Genomic DNA, 25,755 nt, shown 5'->3' on the forward strand with positions numbered 1-25,755 from the left:
GCTCTGCCGGTGGCGTTGGGGCTGCCCGCGTAACCTGCCCGCCACGTTCGTCACCCCTGTGACCAGGGCGAGGCCAGGGCTGGGGTTACCCTCCTGAGAGCCGCCCCGCTAATCACCCGTCCCAAACTTTCTGTCAGCGCGAGGCCGGCGGGACCCGCCCAGAGGGCGGGCGGAAGCGGACCGTGCCGCGGCCCCGACCGCTCTAGGCAGCTTCCCTCGGCTGGCGAGGGAGCCGCGCTTGCCCGGTTTAGCCCTGGGCCCCCTGAGCCGCTGCCCGCAGCACTGGGGGGCCTTGAGTCCGGAGCGGGGCGGACCGGAGCGCCACTTGGAGCCAGAGATTCAGGCAGCGCGGGGTTTGGGTGTGGGCTGGGGGTCACTGTCATTTTGGCATTTCTGTGGCCAGCGTTGGAAGAGGCCGCTGGTTAGTGGGCCCCTTGCCCGAGGGTGTAGGCTCCTAAAACTCCCCTGACATTTGCACCGCGTTCGTCCTCTCCCGAACCCCCCACCCCCGCCCACGGGGGCTGAAAGTCGCAGGACTTTTGGTGGCCCCTACGTGTCTGGGCTGGGGTGGGGATGGGAGGGCCGGTGTAGACGGGCCACCCCTTGACGGCTGGGGGTGATGAAGCGGGACCCGCCGCAAGAGTTGAGGGGCCCAGTGCAAAATGAAAATGCCAGGTTCCTTGTGCATGAGTTATTGGGAACTCCAAAACGGTGAAAAGCAGAGCATTAGACCCAGCGCCGGCCCCTGCGACCCCACAGGTCGTGGCCCGTGAACCTGTCGCTGTGCTTCCGGGACTGTGGGCCCCGATCCGATGCTGGAACCCTCCATTACGAAGGGCTCCTGTGTGGTCTCGCTTTTTAGTTTTCATTGTCAGTGCCGTTTGCCCTCCCCAGTGCCTTTGGATGGATCTTCGTCGCCGTCCTAGGATTGCTCACCATCCTCAAGCTGGAAAACCCACTGAAGATCAGGCATCTCTAAGTGCTGAGTTGAACATGGCTGAAGGCTGGGGCTGTCTTTCTCCCTGGCGTCTTCCTCTGAAGCTGGCAGAATGATGGAGAGATGGTACTGATTGTATGAAAGCAGCCCCTTCAGCCAATTCCTGTCTTCCTGGGAAGACCCCTGGAAGAAACAGGTGGGTGGAAGGCACACTAATCTGGGGGGCATAATCTGGATTCTAGCCCTGCCCTGGTTACTCATTAGCTATGTGCTCTTCAGTTCACCTCCCAAGCCTCAGTGTCCTCCTTTGTGAAATGCGTGGGTTGGACTAGATACCCCCACTTCCCCTCTGGGTCTAAATGTTATCCCTCCTTTCCGGGTGGGCAAATGAAGGCAGTTACCTGCCATGTATGTTTTCCACAGGAATAGAGGCAGGCCTGCAGCTAGTGCTTGGGTTCTCGACTACCAGGCTTCCTACCTCCTACTGAGCTCCCTGTAATATTCATCATGGGGCCCGTTGCAGAATGCTTTTTTGTTGATGCCTTTCTCCAGGCCTCTTGAGCCCTTGATGCAGATGACCACGAGTGGATAGCCACCAGCAGGAGGATGGATTCATGAAAGCTCAACGTTTCCTGCTAATCCATGAACCATAATGACTCCCAGGATGCCCTATGATAAGTATATCCCACCTGTTTCCAAACCTCTGTCAGTGCAGAACAAGGCTGCCGCGAATTAGGCCTGAAATTACACTCACAGCTGTGTTTTGGTTTTTCTCTAGGGAATGCTTTGCTGGTCTTCCAGCCTTCTGTCTGCCCTTGCTCTAAAGGATGGGTTCTCCGAGTGCAAGCTTTGGCCAAGTTCCCACACATACTCCATGTAGAAAAGAGGCGGGTGCCCCCTCTGCTGCATGCCACGTAGGTTTCTGCCTTTAGTGAAAAACTCTTGTGCCTTTTTTCCATTCTGACAAGGAGGGAGACTTTTGTTCCACTTTCCTGCTGTCCTCAAAGTGTAGGCACAATCTCTATTGTTAGTAAAGTACAAGATGGTTTACAAAGCACTTTCACATACACTCCTATGAGGTAGCCGTGCTAAGTATGACTATCTTCATTTTTCGGCTGAGGAAGTTAAAGCCGACGAGTCTGAATGCCTTGCCTGAGACCATTCTGCTTATACTCAGTCTTCTGATACCTAAGTGATTTCAGGAGGCCCATGTCCGCAAAGGCTACATGTTGTTCCCATAAGAGTGCCCTTGGTTTCTTGTAATATTTCATAATGCACCCGGGGAGGAAATGGATACCTTTCATTTTTTCCTTTGTAATTTTCTTTCTTTTGTTTTTTTTTTAAGATTTATTTATTTGAGAGAGAGAGAGAATCTCGAGCCGACTCCCTGCAGAGCGTGGAGCCTAAAGCAGCGCTTGATTCCATGACCCTCAGAGGGTGACCGGAACACGGGGCTGGATCCCAAGACCCTGAGATCATGACGTGAGCCGACACCAAGAGTCAGGCGCTCAACCAACTGGGCTACCCAGGTGTCCCTCCTTTGTAATTTTAAGATGAAGTCCTCAAAAGCAGGAAACAAAAGCCTGCCCAGAAACAACCGTTGGTGACTTTGACCTTGGAAGCGTCAGCATCATGGATAGCCTTTCAGATGGCCACAGTTTTGCCTGGTACTTCAGGCAGTTCAGTCAGATGTGTGAGGCCTGCCCCCCGCCCCCAGGTATGCCCATAAGCATCTGAACAACTGTAAGTCAAATCCATCAACAAACTAGTAAATAAGGACTAGAAGTCACTTCAAACTTTTGAGTCCCCTGATTTCTCGGATGTTTGGTGTGGCTTCCCTAGCGGATGGCTTCACTGATGGAGAGCAACTCAACCAAGGAAACCATGGCCCCAAACACTGAGCTGACTTAGGAAGCTCCGTTTATCTGGTTACATTTAGAAATGGTTATACTCTGTCTTTCAGTATCGTGCTCCAGTATTTACTAAGACAACGTCATTACCTTGGTATGTCAGCTCACCTTAATTTCCTCCCTTTTGCAGCTCATCATGTTCGAAACATTTGAAAGTAGCCTATTGGAATGGATATTTGATGTTTGTTGCTCTTTGCCCACCTTCCTTTTCATAGTCATCTACATCCCTCTGTCTTCGTACCCGGCTCAACTTCTGTGGTCATTTTTATCACTCGTGTGCCCTTTTGTTGCTTGTACTTGTTGGCAAAACCACAGTCTGTGAAGTCCAGCTCTCTCCATACTCTGCCCTTGTATATGGCCCCAAGAGGAACACGTATCCAGGTCAACTGATTTCACACTAAATTCTTGACTACTTACCTCAAGTGAACGCTTAATGTAGCCTAGAATCGCGTCTACTTCCCCGTCCATTCATTCTCCTCTTCTCCTAAAGGACAGTTTCATATCTTCTCTCCCTGAACTTCCTGTACCTCCTTCCCAGCCTCACAGCTGATGAACCTGCTTCTTTTTTCAATAAAGAGATGGAAGCAATGAGAAGAGAACTTCCACAAGTCCCCACCACCTCTGCCCACCCGCCGGTGTCTGTGCCATCAGAGATCTCGACCAGGCCTCTTCCTGTAGATCAGGGCTTCTCAGCAGCTGTGTTGACATTTGGGACTGAGTAACTCTTGGTCGTGAGGGTCGTTCTGTGCATGGTAGGATGCCTCACAGCATCCCCGGCCTCTACCCACTCGATGCCCCTAGCACCCCTCCCCCCAGCTGTGACCACCCAAAATGTCCCCTGGTGGGGGGCGAAATCTTGGGGGCCATTTGGTAATGTGTGCAGACACTTTGGGTTGTCACAGCATGGCTGCAGGGGTTGGTATGCTGCTGACTTCTAGGGGGTAGGGACCCGGGATGCTGTGCAACATCCTGCCAAGCACACCACAGGCCCCCACGGCAAAGCTTACCCAGTCCCCGGTGTCCGTCGTGCTGTCGCTGAGAGATCCGGTCCTAGATGAACTGTCTGCATTCCTCTCAAAATCCAGCCCGCCACCTGCTCTTGCCTCCTGCTGGAAATCACTCCAGCAAGTCCCCTTTCTCCTACATCATTATTTACCTTCTCTGTTCTCTCCTTCGGATGAGCCTACGAGCAACGCTGCAATCTCTCTCAGCATTAAAAAGAACTCTTGAGGGGCGCCTTGGTGGCTCAGTCTGCCTTCGGCTCAGGTCATGATCCCTGGGATCGAGCCCCGCGTCGGGCTCCCTGCTCGGCGGGGAGCCTGCTTCTCCCTCTCCTGCTCCCCCTGCTTGTGTTCCCTCTCTCGCTCTGTCAAATAAATAAAATTCTGAAAAAAAGAATTAAAAAAACAACTCTTGATCCCCTTTCTGCCTGTAGCTAGTTTGATTTGTTTGCTCCTCTTTGCAGCAGAACTCCTAGAAAGATGTGTCCATAGGCACTGTCTCCGATTCCTCTCCTTTTGGAAGCACTTTGCCCTCCTGGCTTTTAGGACCCCGTCCTCTCCCGATTTTTGTTTCCTACCTTGGGAGTCACTGCTTCTCAGTCACCTCTGCACTTGGACTTCTTCTCTATTCATTCCCACCCCCTGGACGACCTCATTCATTTGAATGGCTTGAAATAACACCTATAACCTCATTGAGACTTTCCTCCCAAACTCCGAATCTACCTGCTCCACATGTCCATTTAGATGTGTGTCTAATAGGCATCTCAAACCTATCAGAGCTGCAGCGAAGCTCCTGATGTCCACCTTCAATCTGCTCCCCTCTCTCTTCCTCCTGTCAGATCGCAACAGCTTCATCTTTCTGCCTATTGAGGCCCAAAACTTTGAATTAGACTTGATTCTTCTTTTCCTCATACCCTGAATCTAATCCTACTAGCAAATCCTATTGGCTTCCCCTTTAGGATCTATGTGGAATCCGATCCGTCACTTTCTGTGTCTCCTCTGCTACCACAGCAGTCAAGGCCATCATCCCATTTGGCCTGGGTCATTGCCAAACACCTCATATCCCGGCCTCCCAGCTTCTGCCCTTTTCTCCCCATGGAATATTCTCTGCACAGTAGCCAGAGTGACCTTTTTAAAAGGTAAGTTGGACTGTCTCACTCCTCTGCTCAGAACCCTCCAATAGCTCCTCACCGTAGCTAGAGTGAAAGCCAAGGCCATACAGTGGCCTGCCAGGCCCTGTGTGATGCCCCTTCTCCCCCGTCCATTACCTCTTGGATTATACATCCTATTACTTTGCCTTTTCTTTTACTGTGTACTCCGGCCACACTTGCCTGCTTGCTGTTCTTCAAACACACTGGGCCTCTTCTGCCTCGGGGCCTTTGGACCTGCTGTTCTCTCAGCCTTGAATGCTCATTTCCTAGGCCATCCCATTGCTCGCTCTCACCTTGCTCAGGTATTTGCCCAAATATCTTGTCAGCAAGGCCTCTCCTGACTGCCCTATTTACAGTTACTCTTCCCCACCCCCGCTTCTTCACACTGGAAATGCGATATCCCCCTTTCCTGCCTTATTTTGCTTTGCAAGACTTACTGCCATCTCATTTGCTGGATATTTACTTAGTCGTTTTGTTGCTTGTCCCCCGCCATCCTGAACTAGAATGCAAGTTCCATGAAGGTGTGGATTTGGTTCTGTTCACTGCTTTGCTCCACAGGGCCTAATACCGGATACATAGTAAGGGTCCAGTAAATATGTCTTGAATGAATCTGTTCAGGGTTGGGAATCTGTTCAGAGCCGGCTCAGTTACTCCCAATCAGAGCTAATCCTGGGGCTTTGCCCTGAACTCCAAGAAGAGACATTTCCTTGTTCCTCGATCCTTGACTTGAACGTGAGATCATCCCGAGGCTGGAGGTTCTGCTGCCCTATCCTGACTATTGCAATGTATCAGACCGGACTCGTAGTCGCATACAACAGAACCCTCTTGTTCACAGTACTCACTGCTCTTCCCCCTGTGGGATTTTAACACCATTTCCCCCGCCGTAGGCTTGACTGAGTGACTTGTTCGGCCGATTGAATGTGGGCAGAAGTGATGTGTATCGCTTCCAAGCAGAAGTGTGAAGAGCCAGCTTGGGATTCGCTACTTCAGTGTTGCCCTTTGCTATGGGGAAAACAACGCTCAGAGAGAGGTTGTCCTGAGTCTTAGAGAAAAGACCCCAGGTGATGGAACTGCCACCAACCTACGCTGGCCATGGAATCAGAGTGAAAAGTAAACCTTGATCATTGTAAGCCATGAAGATTTGGGATTGTTTGTTACCAAAGCCTCACATCACCTAACTGGATTCAACACTTCTGCTAGTTTCACAAGAAAATGAGTTTATTAAAGGATAGTTGGTGGTGTACAGTATCTCCAAAAAGGCCTTGGAGACTCCAAAGCCAGGAATAATGTCTTAATCTCACCGCGGGGCTGCACCAGCCAAGACACCCACTGAGTACAGAGGCAGCAACTCAAGCCAGTGATGGGGCGCCACACCTCTAAAAACCGAACCCCTCTGTCACTAATGTTGTCACAAGATGGATTTCATAACCCCGTGGCTCCTCGTGCTGCCCTCTTAAGTGAAGTCTCTGGCGGAGCCTAAGTTACCCCCCTGTGCTCTTGTCTGGAGAGAGACTGGAAAAGCGAACGTCTTGTTTCTCCTTTGAGGAGGTGGGAGTCAAATGCGGGGAATGGAGAAGGGAGTGAGTGACCACAAAGCATGAAGACATCTGCTGCCTGCCTGAAGCCTAAGAATGGAGCGAGGGGTTAGAGCTGAGAAGGAGAACGATTGGATGCCGTCCTGTAAGGCCTCCACCAAGCCATGCCTTACGTACGCCTGTTGACTCCTCAGTTATTGGAAGAAGGCATTCCCGGTTTTGCTTAGGCCAGCTGGGAGTGGGTTCGCTGACGCTCGCGACAGAAGGAGTCCTGATGATTCATGGAAAGTGGATGGGCATCAGCGCAGTGCCTGGCAGTGGGGTCCTGTCTCAGATGCTCGGAAGTTTTGGTTGCCTTCAGTTCCCAGTAAATGGGGAAAGAGCCCCTTCCAGCAGGGCAGGGTTTCGGTGTCATTGTGTCTTGGGAGCCAGCCAGTGGTTCTCAAACACAGCAGGGTACTTGCTCGCCCGGAGCCCAGAAGCCAGGACAGGTGGGGGTCGAGAGTGGGCAACACATCTGGGGTACCGTTGGTTGCTTACCCCCAATTCATTCTTCTTTTCCTCAGTAATAAAGAATAAACCCTTGTATAGTACTTGCTAGGTATTAGAGACCATTCTAAACTCTTTGCTCAGATTAACTCATTTAATCCACACAGAACCCTGTGAGAAAAGGTTGTCGTGCCTGGCTTATAGATGAGGAAACGGAGGCATAGAATAATTAAGTGACTTGTGTAAGTCATACAGCTAGTAAATAAGGAGCAGGGCTTTACACCAGGCCAGCTGGCTCCATAGGCTGTATTCAACCTCTACACTGCACTGCCTGATTTTGTTTCATTTGGCAATGTATCCAGCTAAAACAACTTGATTTCCCAGGCTCCCTTGCAGCTAAAAGAGACTGCACAGCACAGTTCTGGCCATGAGATGTTTGGAAGCAGGGGGGCTTCCAAAACCATTTCTTTAAATGAAGGTAGACTCAGGTGGTATGCGTCATTTTGCCCTTAGTTGTTTGCTTTCTGCCTGGAATGCAAATGTGGATGTTGGAGGTAGAGCAGCTACTTTGTGACCGTGAGTTGACAATTTTGAATAAGAAAGCTACGTGACTCGGCTGAAAGAAAGAAGGTGCCTGGGTCCCAGCCGCAGATTTCGTACTTCCAGATTCTTCGTTTCATGTGAAAAATAAAACCCCTAATTTGTAATGCCGTTGTTTAGTAGGAGTTTCAGTTACATGAAGGGAAAATATATACCTACCGATTCAACATTTCCACATTTCTCACCCTTAGATGTCTCCTATATCATTTTGACAGTGTCTCTGATCTGCCCACCAGTTACTGAGGGGCTGCTCTGTGTCGCAGTCCCTTGGCCTGCAATATGTCTAGGAGCACAGTATTGGGTAGTGTGGGAGTTTGGGTTTTTTTTTTTAAGTGTATGAAATGGCCCCATCTCAAGGAGTTTGAAGAACAGTAATTTACCTGAAGGACTGATTTGTTCCAAGCTGTTAATGGATGATAATGGTTTGATGTTGTTTTCCTAACTCAGGATGTTATTGAATTTTAATAGACCCTGTCTCCTCTCGAAGTAGAGACTCAAAAGAAGAGAAGGCAGAGGGGAGAGGGGGCAGGGTGATATGTGAAAAGTCTGTCTAACAGTAAAGATGGCCTCGTGTGGTATTCCTCTCAACACCAGCTATCTCTAATCTCCAAAATCACTCACAGTCAAAACCAGTCACAACCAATGAGCTTAAATTTGGTAGAGATAGCCACCCAGGAGAGGAACAGATCAGATGAAAATCCTTTGTCTTCACCTCCCTTGTTTGTATGTCTTGAGATGCCACTAGTTTCTAAAGTCACTCCCTTGGGACTTTGTAACTGAGCACAGAACAATTTGGCCACTCCCCTCTCCTACAGAATCCCACTTAAAAGGAAATATCTGATAGCTGCATCTAGCCAATGCTAATTGTTGACGGAAATGAAATTGGCTACTCCCTCGACTTGCCCAGCACTTACTATCTTCTTTAGATTTACAAGGAGATTCAACAGTGCACACAATGGGACTTGCCTCTGAGTTGTTCCTCATAGTCTGATGGGAAGATTTCAAGAGTGATGCAGGTGTTAAACAAAAATTATATTATGGGTTTTTATTAGTGATTTTAAGTATTTGTGATTTGGGGGGAATATAATTAGGGTATAGTCTGAGGGCTAATGTAATAATAAAACCAATTAGCAGGTTGTTTAACTCAGTTAGAGGCTGTCTGCCGGCTAGCAGCTTTCCTCTGATAAATCCTGTTAAAATTCAGGGGGTTCTATTTTGTGCAGAATGAGCAGGCTGCCATGACAACTGTCTGTGAATACTGTTTCAGTATTAGTCACAGGTTTACAGTGTCAGCCTCTGGGTCCAGCGTTCATTCTAAAACCCAAATACACATCTATTCTTAAAGGAGTTGTCCTGGACATATTTACAAAAAAACAAAAATAAAACACTTTCAATTGCCTGGGTTTTCTCTTTTGGAAAAGAAATATGAATGAATTTACACGATTGCAAATTGCAGATTTTATTGCTGTTCCTTTCTGTTGGAAAGGCAATTTGGGTATGAATTTACATTGTGCTTGACCCTAGGTTTGATTACATAGATGCACTAGGCAAGAGTACGGAAAGTTTCTTTTAAGTCTATAATCCTGGGCGCCTGGGTGGTTAAGTGACTGCCTTCGGCTCAGGTCATGATCCTGGGGTCCCGGGATCGAGTCCCGCATCAGGCTCCCTGCTCGGCGGGGAGTCTGCTTCTCCCTCTGACCCTCCTCCCTCTCATGCTCTCTGTCTCTCATTCTCTCTCTCTCAAATAAATAAATAAAATCTTAAAAAAAAAATTTTAAAAAAATAAGTCTATAATCCTTATGTTAAATTCTTCTTTTTTTTTTCTTTTTTCCCCGTCTGACAGTATCAGAAGGAATCTTGTGATCGCAAGTGACAGACGACTGAATCCAAACCAAGTTAGCAAAACCAGTCTCAAATGAATGTGACTTGAAAATTCCTAAGGTAAAATGTCATGCCGAGATTTCCAATGGAGGGCCCCAGCTCTCTTTCCCTGCCCTCTCCTGGTCACCCTTGTGCCCCTCACACCGGCTCTCCTCGTGGTGCCAGCCTTCCCAGAGCACCACACCTGGGGCAGGACAGTGAGTCTAGATCCTAGCGCTCTCTCCAGGAACCCCGAGATTCACTTATATTGCCAGTCTTTAGCTACATGCCCACCTGAACACTCCCTTTTGCCAAGTAAAGGTGATGTGTTCACTGCCTGAGGCCTGAGTTATGGGCCCATCCCTTGACAATCACTGTTGTTTGGGACGTGGGCTCATGCTGATTTACTTAAGCCTATCAGGGCCTATACTTTTTTTTTTTTTAAGATTTTATTTATTTATTTAAGAGCAACAGAGGGATAGAGAGAGAGGGGGAGCCAGAACGTGCGTGAGCTGGGGGAGGGGCAGAGGCAGAGGAAGAGGGAGAAGCAGGCTCCCCGCTAAGCATGGAGCCTGATGTGGGGCTCGATCCCAGGACCCTGAGATCATGACCTGAGCCAAGACAGATGCTTAACTGACTGAGCCACCCAGGTGCCCCCAGGGCCTATACTTAAAGTAGGGGTGATGTCAATCCCATGGAAACCACAGGGCTGAGAATAAGGAGAGAGTTGATTTCAAAAAGGAAAATTGGGGTACTATTGCAAGGAAGTGAGGGGAATACTTGCTAACCATCTGTTTAGGGAACAGAATGCTGTGCAAATTATAATAGTAACAACAGCTAACATTTATTGAATACTAATGATGAGCTAGGCACTACTAAAACTGCTTTATAGGTATACTGGTTAGAGAATGTGGTTGGCTGCATGTAATAAGGTAAGTGAAATAGCAAGGACTTAACACAGAGGGGTTGGTTTTTATGCCATGTGATATGAAGTCACGAGAGAAGCAACTTCACATTATTATCCATGTCTCAGGCTCATCTTTCAACCTTTCTGCATTATCATTCTCAGCATGAGGCTCTCTTCCTAATGCTCACAAGAAGGCTGCTTCTCCTCCAGACATCGTGTCCTGGTTCCAGGCAGAATGGGGGAAGGGCAAAGAGGAAAGGGCTCATGTCAGCTGAGTCTTTTTTTTTTTTTTTTAAATCAGGAAAATAGCTTTTCTGGGAACCTCAGCCAGTAGATTTTGGCTTATATTTTGTTATCCAGAACTGTGTCACATGACCACCCCTAACTGCAAGGGAACCTAGCAAATCAAATTTTGTTGGCTAAGCCCATTGCCACCTAGAACAAAATTGAGATTTTACTTGTAAGGAAGAAAGGGAGAATGGATATTGATTAGGCAACTAACTAGGCTGCCATGATATATATTAAGTCATTTATTCCTTACTTTAACCCAGTGTGGTGGTACTATTACTATCCAAGTTTTTCTTTTTCTTTTTCTTTTCCTTTCCTTTCTTTTCTGTCTTTTCTTTTTTTATATGCTGGTTTTCTAAGAAACAGGCACAGAGAGGTAATATAAAATTTTCTCAAATTCACACACAGCTGTTACGTGGCAGGTCTGATATTTTTATGAAATAACAAGAACTTACTCCTGGTTCCCTTTCCTAATCCTCCTATTCTGTGCACAGAAAACTTCATTTTTAATTTTTAAAAAATGACAGTAGTTTGCTCTAGGCCCTATATTTCACAACCTTCTCAGGAAAAACAATGCATAGAAATCTTGGATCTCTCACCAGCTTGTTTTCATAGTGTCTTTTTCACATAGCCACACCAGCAGGAATATGACAAACCAGCAGGAATTGTGTTTGGTAGTGAGAAGCAGACCTAAAAGGGAGATGTTGGGGAAGAAAAATCTTTTTATACCCTTCAAAGTTCTTCCTGCTGGTCTAAGAATTGAACTGACATGAAGCAGATTTACAGGAGAAAATAAAACTTAATTATGTACATGCAGGAAATCCACACAGACATGAGATCCCAAAGATAGGCATGATGAGGTCTATATGTCATCCTGAACCAAGGAGAAGAGGGTAGGAGTCTGGGACTTCAAAGGGAAGGGAAGCAATTCACAGGAAGATGAAAAAGAGTAGATGTTGGGTAAACAAATGTTTGCTGGGCCACTCAGAAACAATGGGACATAGAGAGGAATTTGATCAAACAGGTCTTGTTAGGTTCCTTCCTGTCTACCATACCTAGTTCATATCATGATATAGTTAGCTATGTAGCAACAGCTCTCTTCCTGGAGCAGGTCCTCTGTATAAATTCTTTTACACAGTTAGGGGGAAGGTTCAAGTTTCTTCATGTGTCTTTTGGGGCCTTGATTGATTTTAGCTGGAAATAATCTCTGTGCCAAAGTGGCACATTTTGGGGTGGCCTGCCTTTGACCTATTTGTTGAATGAATATATGAATGAAACCAAGACAAGAATAAGTGCTCTTAAAGAAAATTCTCTGAAAACTTTTCTAAAGGCTTCACAATGAGTGCTTAGTCCTCTCGGGCAATAGCAGCAAGGCTTTTGAAAAGAAAGCCATGGATCTTTCCCAGGCCTTGTTTTAGCTAATAGTTTCAACGTTCCTCCAAGAAACCAACTGTTCTTTGTTTTCTGTGTTCATGATGCAAAAATGGTTGACAGGGAGGCAAATAGTGGCAGAAAGAAAGCTTGAAGAACCTGGAATCTGCCTTTCCAATAAACAGGAAGTGGCTCTCTCATCCAGCTTGTGTTGTTCACATTCTGTTGGCAGGTACTGTCATATCTGCTTCTGACATTGTGGGGTTGCCAAGGCAACCTATTAAGGAATCATTCTAGAATTTACCTCTGGAAAATTCCAGATGAGGCTGAGGATTTCTCTTTAAGTAAGACCTATAAGCGTGACAATGGATAGTGTCCTGAGCCTGCAGGTCAGGCTGAAAGATTCAGCGACCAACAAAGTGAAGATCTAGGAGTCTATTTTCCTTGGACCAGTGCGGAACTGATAAAACTTAACGGTAAGAGCGCTTAATGGAGCAGATGAGTTGAATGAAATCTGGGCAGGCATGGAACCATATGATTGAAAGGTAGCCTTCTTCCTCTGTTTGTTTCACCAACTCTGGTAGACTCTATGTTTTGTGTATGGTGTTTATCATACTTTGATATGTATTTTTATATATTTTACTATATATTTGGGCGATCTTTATAGGGTAGAATTGGGTCACCTTGGTGTAGAAGGAGTATTGGCCACCGAATCGTAAGACTGTAATGTTGGGGAGGCCACCTAACCTCTCTGGGCCTTGTGTCCTCTCCTATAAAATGAAGGACCTTTCTGAGCAATTCCAGAGGACCAGAGTGTCTTACCACATCACAGGCTCAGCTAGGCCAAGAACCTCATGATGATCTTGCAAGGGGACTCCACTGTGTACCTAGATCAGTTTTACCCAATTCCCAGTGCCTTGATATGAAAGGCAGTTGCATAAATGTATATTCTTGTTTTATTTTTGTCTTGGAATGGCAGATTATAGCTCCTGCAGAAGGAAAATAAGAAGTAAGAAATTACCATTACTCTGCCATTGACTCATGCTAGATGTCAAACTGAGATACATGCAAAACGCAAAGCACATACAAGCTAAAGGAACAGATTGTGGCAATATTTAAAAATATCACAACTCTCTAAATAAGCAGTTCTGATAAGCCTATTTGGCATTCATGCAAAATACCCGTAACTCTGAAAAATCTGAATTGTACATTGCCAAGGTAAATTACTTCTACACAGTAATTATAGATGCAAGTAAATTGGATTATATGAGAATACCTGTCTCCCTTGGTTTATAGATACCCCTCTCTCCCGGGCCTCTTCCTTTCTAGATTGTTGCTTTTTTAGTCTCCTTTGTTCCTTCCTCCTCCTCCTCTCCTTTAAATGTCTCAATTCCCCAGGCTTCTGCTTTTGCCCCCTCTTGCCTTCTTTCTCTACCAGCTCTCCCTGGCTCTTTCGTCTTCTCCACCTGCCTCAGTTGTTATCCATAACCTGATGACCTCTTAATGAGAATCTATAGACCTGACTTATTTCCTGGGCTCTACACTCAGGCTTCTGCTGCCTTCGGGACATGTAAACTTGTTATTTTTCTCCGCCTCCCCTTCGTGTCCTACCCCTGTACCCGCTAATACTCTCCCACAGTTAATGGCATTGCGCACCAGACTGTAAATGACAAGAGGGCAGGGACAGTGTCTGTCTTACCCACCACGGTACACCCAGCACTTGGCGTCATGCCTGGCATAAGGTGGACACAAAGTAAATACTGAAGAAGTGATTAATCCATCTATTATCTCAAACTAGAAACCTCCCTCACTTCCTATACCCAGTCCGGGACCTGTGGGATTTATGACGGGAAAGGCTTTCACATCGGGCCCCTCCTGTCTACCCCCACCACCCCCCGCTTTAATCCAGCCCTTCTCATCTCCTGGATTGTGGGCCGGGGCTTCCTTGTCAGTCTTCCTATGGCTGGCTTTCCCCCAGTTCCTCATCATCTGACCCTCAGAGTGATCCTCCTCAAGCTTGAATCTAATCAGAGCACCCTCAGGCTTCCCTTCACTTAGAGATTGAGTTCACCGTTTGGCAGCCTCACACCGAATCCGTGGAGCTTGTACCGTGTTCTGAGAAGATGAGAATGACTGCATTGCATTGATTCTAAGATGACCGTGTTTTTCACGTTTTAGCACCTCTGAGATTGGGATGTGTCTTAAAATCGATGGAGTGTCATGGTTTGATGGGGGGCTTTTTTCCTTCTTCTTGGTACGTAAAATAATGATGTACCTTATAATTGATGGCATCCTAAATTTGCAGAAATACACTGACATTTAAAAGTAGGGAGATTGGGGCACCTGGGTGGCTCAGTTGGTTAAGCGACTGCCTTCGGCTCAGGTCATGATCCTGGAGTCCAAGGATCGAGTCCCGCATCGGGCTCCTTGCTCAGCAGGGAGTCTGCTTCTCCCTCTGACCCTCCCCCCTCTCATCCTCTCTCTCTCTCTATCTCAATCTCATTCTCTCTCAAATAAATAAATAAAATCTTTAAAAAAAAATAAAAAATAAAAGTAGGGAGATTTTACATAAAAATATGTTCAGCTTCTCTTGAAAAATTACACTGGGCAACCCTGGGCCAGGATTTCTGGATGGCAGCCCAGGAGGGAGCTACCAGTAAGTAGCAGCTGCCTCATTCAGACACAAACTCTCTAGAATGTCCCATCACTTCTACCTAGGCTGCTTTATTCATTTATCTCACCTGCCCCAGCCCATGCGAGCATTTAAAATTGTAATCCCTGACTGATGAGTTAAAGTATGAATTCTTTGTTATGGTTTACAAGAATGATCACAGCTGGTCCCAGCCTACCTCCCCATCCTCTGCTCTATACACCCCCTACCCCCCAGTCTCAGGAAACATTACTCAAATATATCATGCTCCCATGCTCCCTGGAATGCCTTTTCCCACCTTTCATGTTCTATGAAGTATTTCCTCACTTGCCCTGGCAGAACTACTATCCTCCTAGACTCCAACAGTATGTGGGCATATCTCTGTACCTACACCTCCTGTCTGGAAATTACTTGTGGGCAGACCCGTGTCCCTCATTCAACCGTGAACCTGCAAGGGAGATGGATCAGACTGTATTCATTATTGTATCCCTGCCTTGTAGCTAGAACATGCTCAGTAAGTACCTGTTGAATAAAGAATGGTTGGGGTACATTTTCTGACTGGGATCTGTTTTTTGAGTTTTGCTCATGGACAGAGAGCCAAAGGTGAAGTCAGAGGGAAGGGCCAGTGTTTTCCTTAGCACTCGTAGTTTACAGTAGAAGGCGCTGCTTCTGGCTGGGATTTAGGGCGGCCCTTGGCACAGTCAGCCCGCAGGGACTTTAATATCTTGCACACCCCAAGGCACTAAGCCAGAGCCAGCTCTGAAGCTTTTTATTTTAAAAATCATGTACAGTAAAGTCGACTTGTACAGTTTTGTGAATCTGGACACATGGCTAGATTAGTGTAACCACCACCCTAATTAGGCTACAGAACACTGCCCCCCAAACTTGCTCTTGCTATCCTCTTGTAGTCACATCCTCCACCCCCGCCCCCGCCCTTAGCCCTGACAACCACTGAGCAGTTCTCCGTCACTGTGGTATTATCTTCCCAAGAATGTCATAGAAATGTATGCGACATTTTAAGACGGGTTCTTTTATTCAACATAATGCCTTTGAGATTCATTCAGGTTGTGTGTATCAATAATTTGTTCCTTTTTCTTGTTAAGTAGTAGTCCATTGTACAGAGGTCCCACAGACATGCATCCATTCACCCACCGAAGGACATCTGGGCTGTTTGCAGTGTTTGACCGTATGAACCTATGCATAAGCTTTTGTGTGAATATAGGCTTTCATTTCTCTAGAGTAAATACCCAGGGGTAGGATCGCGCTGTCATATGGTAAAGTGTATGTTCAACTTTACAAGAAACTACCGAACTATTTTTCAGAGTAAATGTACTATTTTGCATCCTCACCAGCAAAGCATGAGAGTTCTAGTCACGCTACATCCTAACCAGCGCTGGGTATGATTAGATTGTTTTTAACTGTCCTAATAGGTGTACTGTGTTATCTCATTATGGCTTTATTTTGAATATGTGCTTCCTCGGATCCAGGCTAGGGGAACTGGAGGGAAGAAAATGGCCAACTCACCACCAGTTTTGTGATACTTCAAACTCTGATCTTCTTCCTCAATCTTCCTTCTGCTACTTACTTTTCAGAGTCCTTGTGTTACTTATTCATTGCTATGTAACAAATTACCAAAAACCTTAGAAGCTTAAAATGCACATTTATGATCTCACAGCTTCTGTGGGTTTGGGTTAGGAGTCCGGGCATGGCTTACCTGGGTCCCCAAGAGCTGCGGCAGTCAAGGTGTTGGCTAGGCCTCAGTCATCGGAAGGCTTAACCGGAGAAGGATCCACTTCCAATCTCAAGTGGTTGTTGGCAGGATTCATTTCCTTGAGGTCTGTTTGACCGAGGGCCTCCGTTCCTTGCTGGCTTTTGGTCAGAGACTTCCTTCAGTCCTCGGTCATGTAGGCCTCTCCACCATAGCAGCTTACTTCATCAAAAGCACACAAGCTGTGAAGGCAATAGAGAGAGTCTGCTAGCAAGACCGAAAGTCACAGTCTTTTATAACCTAGTCACAGAAACAATATGCCAACACCTTTGCCGATTTTATTGGTTAGAAATCAGTCACTAACAAGGTCCAGCCTTATACTGAAGGAGAGGGGATTACACAAGAGCATGAATACCAGGAGGTGGGGATTATTGGGGGCCATCTTGGGTCTGCCTGCCACGGTCCTCAGATAGCTGCTCCATGGATCCTGTCCAGGTGTTTTACAGCTTCATTCTGCCGGAGAGACGGGTGGAGTGGGTAGTGTGCCCTTAGTCTACCCAGACCGTGACTCTCTATGAAGCTTTTTGATTTGATTTCTGAACATTCAGGGTTAATTTTAGAAGTCTGTTTGTTTGTGGGTTGGTTGGTTTTAACTTAAAGCCATCTAGGACCAAGCTAGGGTTAGATTAAGCAGTGGTCAAAATTTAAATTCTCATACCCACCAATCTTCTGTTTATTAAATTACAACCATGGAGAGCTCAACTTTTGTAGCCTTCTCAAAGCTGACCTTGTAAACTTCAACACATAATGACAGCTATTTCAGCCTGTCATTGTGGCTGCTGACCAGGTGACCCCAACAGATACATCTGGCCAGCACTGGCTTTTATGAATTTCTTTCCCTCGATAATGAATTGTAACCCACTTTTAATTTCTTTTAATGGCTTTCTAATGACTTGCCAAATCTGGCCTCTCTTTTCTCTTCCTTAATGTGGCTTTTCAATACCCAGAATTCATCCCTGGAGATATGTGTGATCCTTTCTCTTTATTGAAACATAAAATTACTTGGTATTCCTTTCCTCTCTTTAAAAGGCTCTTTAAATCAAGATTCTTTGAATGTTTTTGATCGTGAACCTGTCACAGTACAAGCTCTTTGAGAATGGACCCCTAATATGGGTATGTTAATGTATTTGTAATCAATACTACTGAACTCATGTATTGTGTACATTACCAAACATACATGAAAATAGGAAATTCAAAAAAGAATTTAAAAATAGATAAAAATATGATTTCTAATATTTTGCTTTCTACTGTCCAAAGGGGTGCTACTGGGCATTGAGGTATCAGGGGCCATGAGTGGACAGACACCTTAAGTCCTCGCCACCGAACAGATCAGCACACATTGTTTCTTTTCTCAGTCTCTTCCCAAATCCAGCTGCTCTGTCTAGAGTCTAGCATATTCCCCAGTGTGTGTCATGACCAATAATAGGAGCTGCCCATTAGAATTACTTTTCCTTGGTAGAAGATGGAACTGGGGCCAACTCCAGGACGCTTGCGGGGTAGGAGAGGTCCGCCGGCAATGCCCAGTCTGTCCCTTGTGAGGTAACCAGCCTCTCCGTTCCTCTCTGTCTTTCCGTAGCTTGCTGCCACCATAGACTAACCAAGTGTACTGGTCTGGGTTTCCTCAGAGGCAGACCCTGAGACAAGCATTTGAGAGCAAGGAAGGTGAAGGCAAACCCGGTAGGGAAATGGGGAAGTGAGAAAGGAAGGAGAGACAGCCAAGACAGCCAAGAGAGAGTAAGTCCAGCCTGCAGGGGTAGAGAGGCTGCCATTTTTCAATAAAATAGCAGACGGGCACTTTTCTCTACCCACTTGTACATCTACTTGCAGTATTGTAATTGGGAGCTCAGGGCATTCTGATTTTTGTCTTACCTCTCCCATCTCACGTCCTTGTTAAGCACTGTGAAATACACATTATCGGCAAGAACACTCTCTTCTCTCCCCCACCTCTTTTCTTCTCGGTTAACTTCTAACTTCTGGCTGCTCAGTCATCAGGTCTCAGGTGGGGCATCACTTCTTTTCTTTTTCTTTCCTTTTTCTTTAAGCTTTATGCCCAGGGGCGCCTGGGTGGCTTAGTCGTTGGGCGTCTGCCTTCGGCTCAGGTCATGATCTCGGAGTCCTGGGATCGAGCCCCACATCGGGCTCCCTGCTTGGTGGGAAGCCTGCTTCTCCCTCTCCCACTCCCCCTGCTTGTGTTCCCTCTCTCGCTGTATCTCTCTCTGTCAAATAAATAAATAAAATCTTTAAAAAAAAAAAGCTTTATGCCCAACAGGGGGCTTGCCCTCACAACCCTGAGATCAAGAGTTACCCCACTCTGCTCTACCAGCTGAGCCGGCCAGGCACCCCAGTGACACTACGTTTAGAAAGCCTTCCTTCATCCCCCTTACTGGGATGGGGCTCTTTCTCTGCACCCCATCCCTGTCCTATTAGAGATCTTATCGTACCGTATGGCTTTTATTTATTCATGTAATAAATATCTATTCTGTGCCTGGCACTGTTTTAGGTACCTGGAGTTTATATTCCAATAGGAGAGAAAGATTTTAATTTGTGATTTTATTTCAATTTCTTATTTACCCATGTGTTTGCCCCACCTAATCATGTTCATTTGGTTCACCTGCTATGTCCCTGTCCTTCAGCAGTGCCTGCCACGTAGGGGTGCTCAGAGTGTTGTGTTGAACTGTGTCGAATTGAAGAGCACAAGCCATCTTAGTTCAGGATGATTTGGTATTGCCATGGCCTTTTCCAACCTTTCCTGTTGGCCGTTTTCATACGGTGATGTGCCCACTGAGAGAGAGACATTGACCTCGACTGTTTGGGGCACAAGTGTGTTAACAAGTGAGTTTAAAACTGTGAACATTACTTTGCCAATTGTTTTTTCTGTTTTCAGGCTGGGAGAACACATCCCTGCTCAGCTGGAGGAAAGTCAGAGAGCATCTGAGAAGAGGCTGGGACCTTCATTTTGCAAACACATAAGGTGCTGACCGAGGCAGTATAGTGTAAGGATCATAAGTAGGGGTTCGAGAGTCTAAGTGCCTGGGTTCAAATCCCAGCTCTGCCACTCATTTGCTGTTTGACTTTGGGCTCTAGGTCCTGAAGTGTAAGTGGGAATGATAATAATAGTATATGCCTCATAAGATGGTGTGTGGATGAAATAAGATTAATACGTATAAAATTAACAAGTGCCTAGAACCTAGCACATGCTCAATAAATGTTATTATCGTTATTACCATCTAATAACATCTGTCAGTGCTGGTTCATTCAGCAGTTGGAGGCTGGCTATAAGACTCTTTGTGGTGCTCAAAGTCACATTTCAGCATTCTTCGTACAATGGAAAAATATGGTGAAGTTCTTCATTTTAAGCGAATTCAGAGTTTTAGATAGATCACGTAAAGGGTACAGCTAATGCAATTCATGGTCCAGAGGCTGACCATTAAAATAACCACGTAAATCACGAGTTCTTTCCCTCCTTTCCTTTCTTTCTGTGATGAAACAAGCATTTAGTGAGTACCTCTTCTGCATTTGGTGCCGGGAACGCCAAGAAGAATGAAATGGATCCTTTCCTTTCAGGATTTCCTATGTAAGAGGACAAATTACAGTGCACTTTGGGAAGCTTTATAACTGGACGCGCACATGGCTTTGAGAGCCAGAAGACAGAGTGCCTAACTCCCCTTTGGCGATTTAGGAAAGGCTTCACACAGAGGAGGTGACATTTGAACAACCATATCTAGACATAGCCATCATTTAATGCCTGTGGACTGAATAGGCATTTGGCTGGAAACACAGCCGTAGAGCGACATGGTCCACTATTTGTTTGAGAGCCTGGGTAATGACGCTATCATTTACAAAGCATATGGCAGCCTCATCAGGTCCTAGCATTGGAGCCCCTGCCATGGAAACCTGTCTGGTCGTACTGCCTCATAATGAGGCCCTCTGATAGTATTTAATACGCTAACAGGAGTACAGAAGCCCAGAGCTGCCTTTCCAGTTATTTTTAAAGTGACCCCATTAGATTAAATAGCGAGCGAGGTAACCATTTCACTGGATCGCCTATGGCCCTCAAGTGCAGAAAGGAGTTGGCTAAAGAGCAGCTTGGGCGGGGTTATGAGATGATTTTGGCCGCAGTCCTTTAAATCCTAGCTTGCGATGCTGAAGGCCAGGAAGCTCGAAAACAAGATGCTGGTTAACCAGCCAAGCAGCACTGGGGAGAGAACTGCTGTGGGTGCAGCTGCAGTCAGTTTGAGCCTGTGGGAGCAAGATCACCCCGGACGGCCTCGAAAGATGCCAGAACCGTGCCTGGCGGCCCCCGTCCTACCACCAGCATCTCATTTCCCAAATGTGTCTCCCTCCTCTTCCTTCTCAAACTCAGCAAAATTACAGGTCGACTCTCAGTTTCCTTCCGGCCGTGGAAGGGAGGTGAATCTCTCTCTCACAGGTGGGTTCTCCATCACGCAGCCAATGGAACAGCGAGAGGGATGGAATGGCAGCACGGCACCCAGGGCTGCTCCCTGCGCCCCATGCCTTTTCAAGTCCCAAGGAGGAACGTATAGCGTGCCCGCGCCTCTTAGTCATACCCGGTGGCTGCCGTGTTGCCTAAAAATCAGCCTCGGTGGACCTAAAGAGTTAGCCACTGAACGCTCTTCTGCCCTTCCCTACTCAAATTCCTCGTGTGTTTTGTACGGATGCAGATTACTTATGCCAACAGCGGCCTGGCCCTGCCTGTCCAGGGCCGGGTCCCCTGGAAAGCAGTCATGTGACCACAGCCCATTACTTGGGTGTGTCCCTTGCTCTCCGGGCCGAGGTGGGAACAGGGCAGGGTGGGGCAGGCGGCGGCGGCTCCCAGGCCAACCCGGCCTCGCCCGGATCTGTGGCTCTGGGCTGGCCTTCCAGGCTGAAAGGCAAAAAGCAGCCGTGGCCTGTTCGAGTTATTTGTGCATATGTATTTATTTCTTGATTTATTTGTGATTTATTTAAGCAAGAGTTCTCCCTGCAGAGAGCTGCAGAGGTGTGAGATGTGGAGTGTGTGCGTGCGTGCGTGCGTGCGTGTGTGTGTGTGTGTGTGTGTATGTGGGGGGGGGTGCTCCAGAGAGAGCTGGAATTGTACCTCTTTTCTTTCAGACCTCTGCATCCCTCATAGAGAAGGTTTTTTTCTTGTTTTTGTGTCTCCTGAAACACCTGGGGTGAGGAAAAACCTCCGCATTGGCCAAGCAGAAGAAAGAGGTAATATGTTTGTTCTTAGGTATTTTGAGCAAGCAGAAGTCTACATTATAAACATCTATTGTGTAGTGATGGGACAGGAAACGTGTACGCCTTAGAGTTTATTTTATTGCTTTGCAATTTCTCGGAGTGATTTTTTCTCAAAGAGTCTGATTCCTAATCAGTTGTCCTCATCTTGAAAAGGTGTACAGATGACTTTGCAATTTGAAGGGTTGCAGCCTATTTCAAAGGAATTTGGTATTTGGAAAAACTCTGTGGTCACTTGGGTGAGGACTAGAAATGAGGGAAGAGATACTTTGAGAAACTCTTCTAGACCCTTTGTGGGGGCATTACCCAAGGCCCACTACACAACTGCATGTTCAGAAATCTTCCTGTAACTCCCTTGCCTCTTACTATCTCAGAGGATCACTGAGTTTCCATCTCTCTATAGGAAAGGGAAGCAGAATTCCTTGAAATGTTCGAGAATTCTCTTTAGTGATATAGTGCTTCAGACCTGCTCTGAAACCAAGGTGTAGCTAACCCTTTAGTGGACATTTTTGTTCTTTCACCATTGAACAGAATGGGTCTTCAGGGCTGCCACTAGTCAGCTGTGCCACGGAGTACCATATTTAATTTCTGAGTCTCAGTTCTTCATCTGTAATGCGGGAGTGATGGTACCACCTTAAGAATTGCTGTGAAGATTAACTGGAGTAAGAGAAATATAAAGCACCCACTGGGCTGGGTAAACAGTAGTCCCTTAATAAATAGTAGTGATTTTAGCTATTATGATTATTACTGGCAGAGCATTCTTTCAGATCTTAGTGCTCTCAGAGGAAGAGAGTTCATTTCTTACGAATCTACAGTTATCCCAGAAGGAGTAGACACCCGAGGGTTTTAGCCTCTGGAGGTCCCAGACCATGTATTCTGAAGGAAGAGATCTGAGCAAACATAGTCTCGTTTCAGCACTTGTGCAGGGTGGGCACCCACCCATGCGTGGCCCCTCCGGACTCATTCAGCTAAGAAGAATTGCTTTTTGTCCAAGCTGTTTTTTCCACCCCGAGCTCCTCAGTAGTCCTCAGTACAAAGCCTGTAAGGTGGGCATTATTATTCCTATTAAGAGAAAACTGAGGTGCAGTGGAATTAATGTTAATTAGTTAATTAACTAATTAATTTTTATTTAAGTAGTCTCCACACCCAACTTGCGGCTTGAACGCACCACCCTGAGATCAAGAGTCACATGCTCTACAGGATTGAGCCAGCCAGATACCCCCAGTTTGTTTGACCTCTAAACCCCAGGCTCTACTGAGCCATCATTAAGCAGGTAGGAACAATAGATGCTCTTGAGACGCTTTACCTCAAAAGGGTCCCCTGCTAGGCTGTTTTGGGAAACAGTGGACACTCTGGCTCTTTCTTAGAGATTCCTATTAGAGATGCATATTAACATGTTAAAGGCTCTGAGGAATCTTGCAGTCAAGAAATCTGTTTAATCCTCCTCTCCTCAACTTATTCCATTGTGGGACCTTTTTTTGCCCTGTTCCTAGAATCATAAAGCACGGAGAACTACTCTTCCACAAACATAGTGTGGAAAACCTGCCACCAGGCCAAGCTGCCTCTCGACGACCGTCCTGTCTGATACAACAACAGATACCTTCAGACACCTTCTGGTGGTCAGTGTGGTGTCCTCCCTGTTCTTATCCTTTCAACCGGTGAGACCCGGCAAGAGTCACCGGGGCGGTCTCACAGACTTCCCCTTATTCATTTAAGACCCCAGACGCAAGGATATGAACAAGGAAACGCTACAAGTGTTCTCCAGGAAAGGTAGTGGTGGAAGGGGCCTCTTTAGCGCCATCCGCCAGGGCCTCCTCTACCCCACTCTAGGCCGCTTGGTTGTTCTTAGGCCACAGACATCAGGCTAGAGAACCCCTGTTTTGATGACTACCAGAGAGAATGCAGCAGGGTGAGCCTGAAGAGGTATCTGTCCTTCATGCTCCTGTCTCCACAGTGCAAGGGGGGAGGAATTAGAGCGGCCTACTTAATTCCCCCTTTGAGGGGTGGGAGTGTGGTGCCAGGTGAACGACTTTGGGTTCTGGATTTGGGTTCCTCAGGGCCCGAGCTAGAGTAGGAATTTCTCCTAAGAGGCAGCACCACATGATTCGCATCTAGAATGCCAGAGGCAGAATCAAGGTCCAGGTAGCTGAGTGGAGGTGTGGAAGTTCGATAAGAATGTACTCTGGGATAAAATAAAGAATGAATAACAACAACTTGGGGAGGTTGGGCTAGCACTTGGAGGGTGCTTGATGGCTGAGGTTAGGTTGGCTGCAAGGGCCATCATTTGTTCTTTCCACGTATCTTCATCTTGGGAAATGAAAAGTGATTGGGATGAAAAGAGCCGGACCTCAAACCCTTCGGCCCTTCAGTTACCCTCCCCGCCCCCACGTACAGTAAAACCTTCCAGCGGAAGCCGTAGAAGCCTTTTCTTTTTCAGATTATAAGTGAGTGCCGATGATGAGTCAGTGTTTCATGTTTGTGCTTTAAAACCATCCTCGATATATAAATATTAGTAGGGACAGCGGCACCGGGCAAATTTCAAACTGTTTTTTGCCAAGATCCGCCTTTTCAGTGTACCTGTCCCTGATTATGGCCTCCTTGGGTCTTCGTGAACGCTGCAGAAACCCCCCACCTCTGGAGCCGGAGGACCCATTTCAGGTCCTAGGGAATCATTTCTCCAGAGACTTCTTTGGCACACTAAGTGCTTTTCTAATGCTGACAGAGGGCTGGAAATGGAAGGAGCTTCGATTTTTCTCAATAATGGAAAATCCCCAAATCATTGTTATCAGCTTTACAGCCAGCTAGAGATGTCCTCAAAGAGACATACACTGCTTAAAAACTTGTTTTCCTCTCTGCCTTTAAGTGGATGATGGCAGTGTAGTTTGGGCAGCGTGTGGGAGTACTGAGTGGCACCTGGCCTTACCCAGCTTTTGTCTGGTGAGCATTAAAATGAGCTCTTTTTGGTTTGTTTGTTTGAACTGTTACCTGAAGGAGAAAAACAGTTTAAGAATAACTTGCTTAATACTTATTTCATAATGTAAAATTTTCAATAGCAAATCTTTTCCTGATAACCAAAGAATTCTAGAACAGTTCTCAGTTTTTCTCCATCATGATTTTAAAATCTTCTTTAAAAATAAGTGTGTAAGTACTACCCATTTTCTGGTTTAATAAAAGGCTTTTGTATAATCAAATAGCATGTATTTGTGCACCAAGTCATGGACTAATACGGAATTTTAGCAATTATTATTTTTTTAAGATTTTATTTATTTATCCGAGAGAGAGAGAGTGTGTGTACACAAGCGAGTGAGCATGAGCAGGGGGAGGGGCAAAGGGAGAGGGAGAGAAAAAAATCTCTCCAGCAGACTCTGCGTGGAGCCGGACACAGGGCTCCACCCCACAACCCTGATATCATGACCTGAGCTGAAATCAAGAGTTGGATGCTCAACCGACTGAGCCACCCAGGCGCCCCAGCAATTAATTTTTTAAAATACCCCGCCTGGGGCGCCTGGGTGGTTCAGTCATTTAAGCGTCTGCCTTCGGCTCAGGTCATGATCTCAGGATTCTGGGATCGAGCCCTGAGTTGGGCTCCCTGTTCACAGGGGGGAGTCTGCTTCTCCCTCTCCCTCTGCCCCTCCCCCTCTCCCCCCGCTCATGTGCTCTCTCTCTCTCTCTCTCTCTCTCTCGTTCTCTCTATCCCAAATAAATAAATAAATAAAATCTTTAAAAAGAAAACAAAGGACCCTAGCTTAGAAAGCTCCATTAATGCATTTAGCATTTATCAAACACCTGCTATGCGAAAGGTACTGTGTAGGTGCCAGAGATTCAAGGAGTATTTAGAAAGAAAGATACCCATGGAGCTTACAGTCTAACAGAAATGTACTCAAGTTTGATGCTTTTTAGTTCCTAGTGAATTTTTTATATGGAATTTTGTTTGTTGTGTAATGAACTGAGGGGTGGCTGAGAACCGAATGCCTTTGGGGAGATATACTGCTTTATTTTTTTTTTCTGGAAAAAGAAAATCAAGACTGAAATGTCTCACTTCTTCTTGTC

The 25,755-nt window shown here is 46.4% G+C and overlaps 1 long non-coding RNA gene across 4 annotated transcripts; it reads left to right on the forward strand.

Moving 5' to 3' along the window:
* Window positions 1-9: 9 nt before the first annotated feature.
* On the forward strand, window positions 10-21,662 carry LOC135361908 (uncharacterized). 4 transcript variants are annotated; one of them, XR_010406051.1, is made up of 6 exons: window positions 10-1,133; window positions 1,490-1,851; window positions 2,283-2,654; window positions 9,467-9,564; window positions 19,352-19,460; window positions 21,580-21,662. It is a non-coding gene; the product is annotated as an uncharacterized LOC135361908 (long non-coding RNA). The 4 variants fall into 4 exon arrangements; XR_010406052.1 differs by lacking the exons at window positions 9,467-9,564; window positions 19,352-19,460; window positions 21,580-21,662 and adding an exon at window positions 5,887-9,323 and having other exon boundaries at window positions 2,283-4,987; XR_010406053.1 differs by lacking the exons at window positions 9,467-9,564; window positions 19,352-19,460; window positions 21,580-21,662 and having other exon boundaries at window positions 1,490-1,615; window positions 1,716-1,851; window positions 2,283-9,323.
* The last annotated feature ends 4,093 nt before the right edge of the window (window positions 21,663-25,755 follow it).

Source organism: Mirounga angustirostris, unplaced genomic scaffold (assembly GCF_029215605.1).
Source record: "Mirounga angustirostris isolate CCGP_5_RB_7025 unplaced genomic scaffold, mMirAng1.0.hap1 SCAF_11, whole genome shotgun sequence".
Lineage (NCBI taxonomy): Eukaryota > Metazoa > Chordata > Mammalia > Carnivora > Phocidae > Mirounga > Mirounga angustirostris.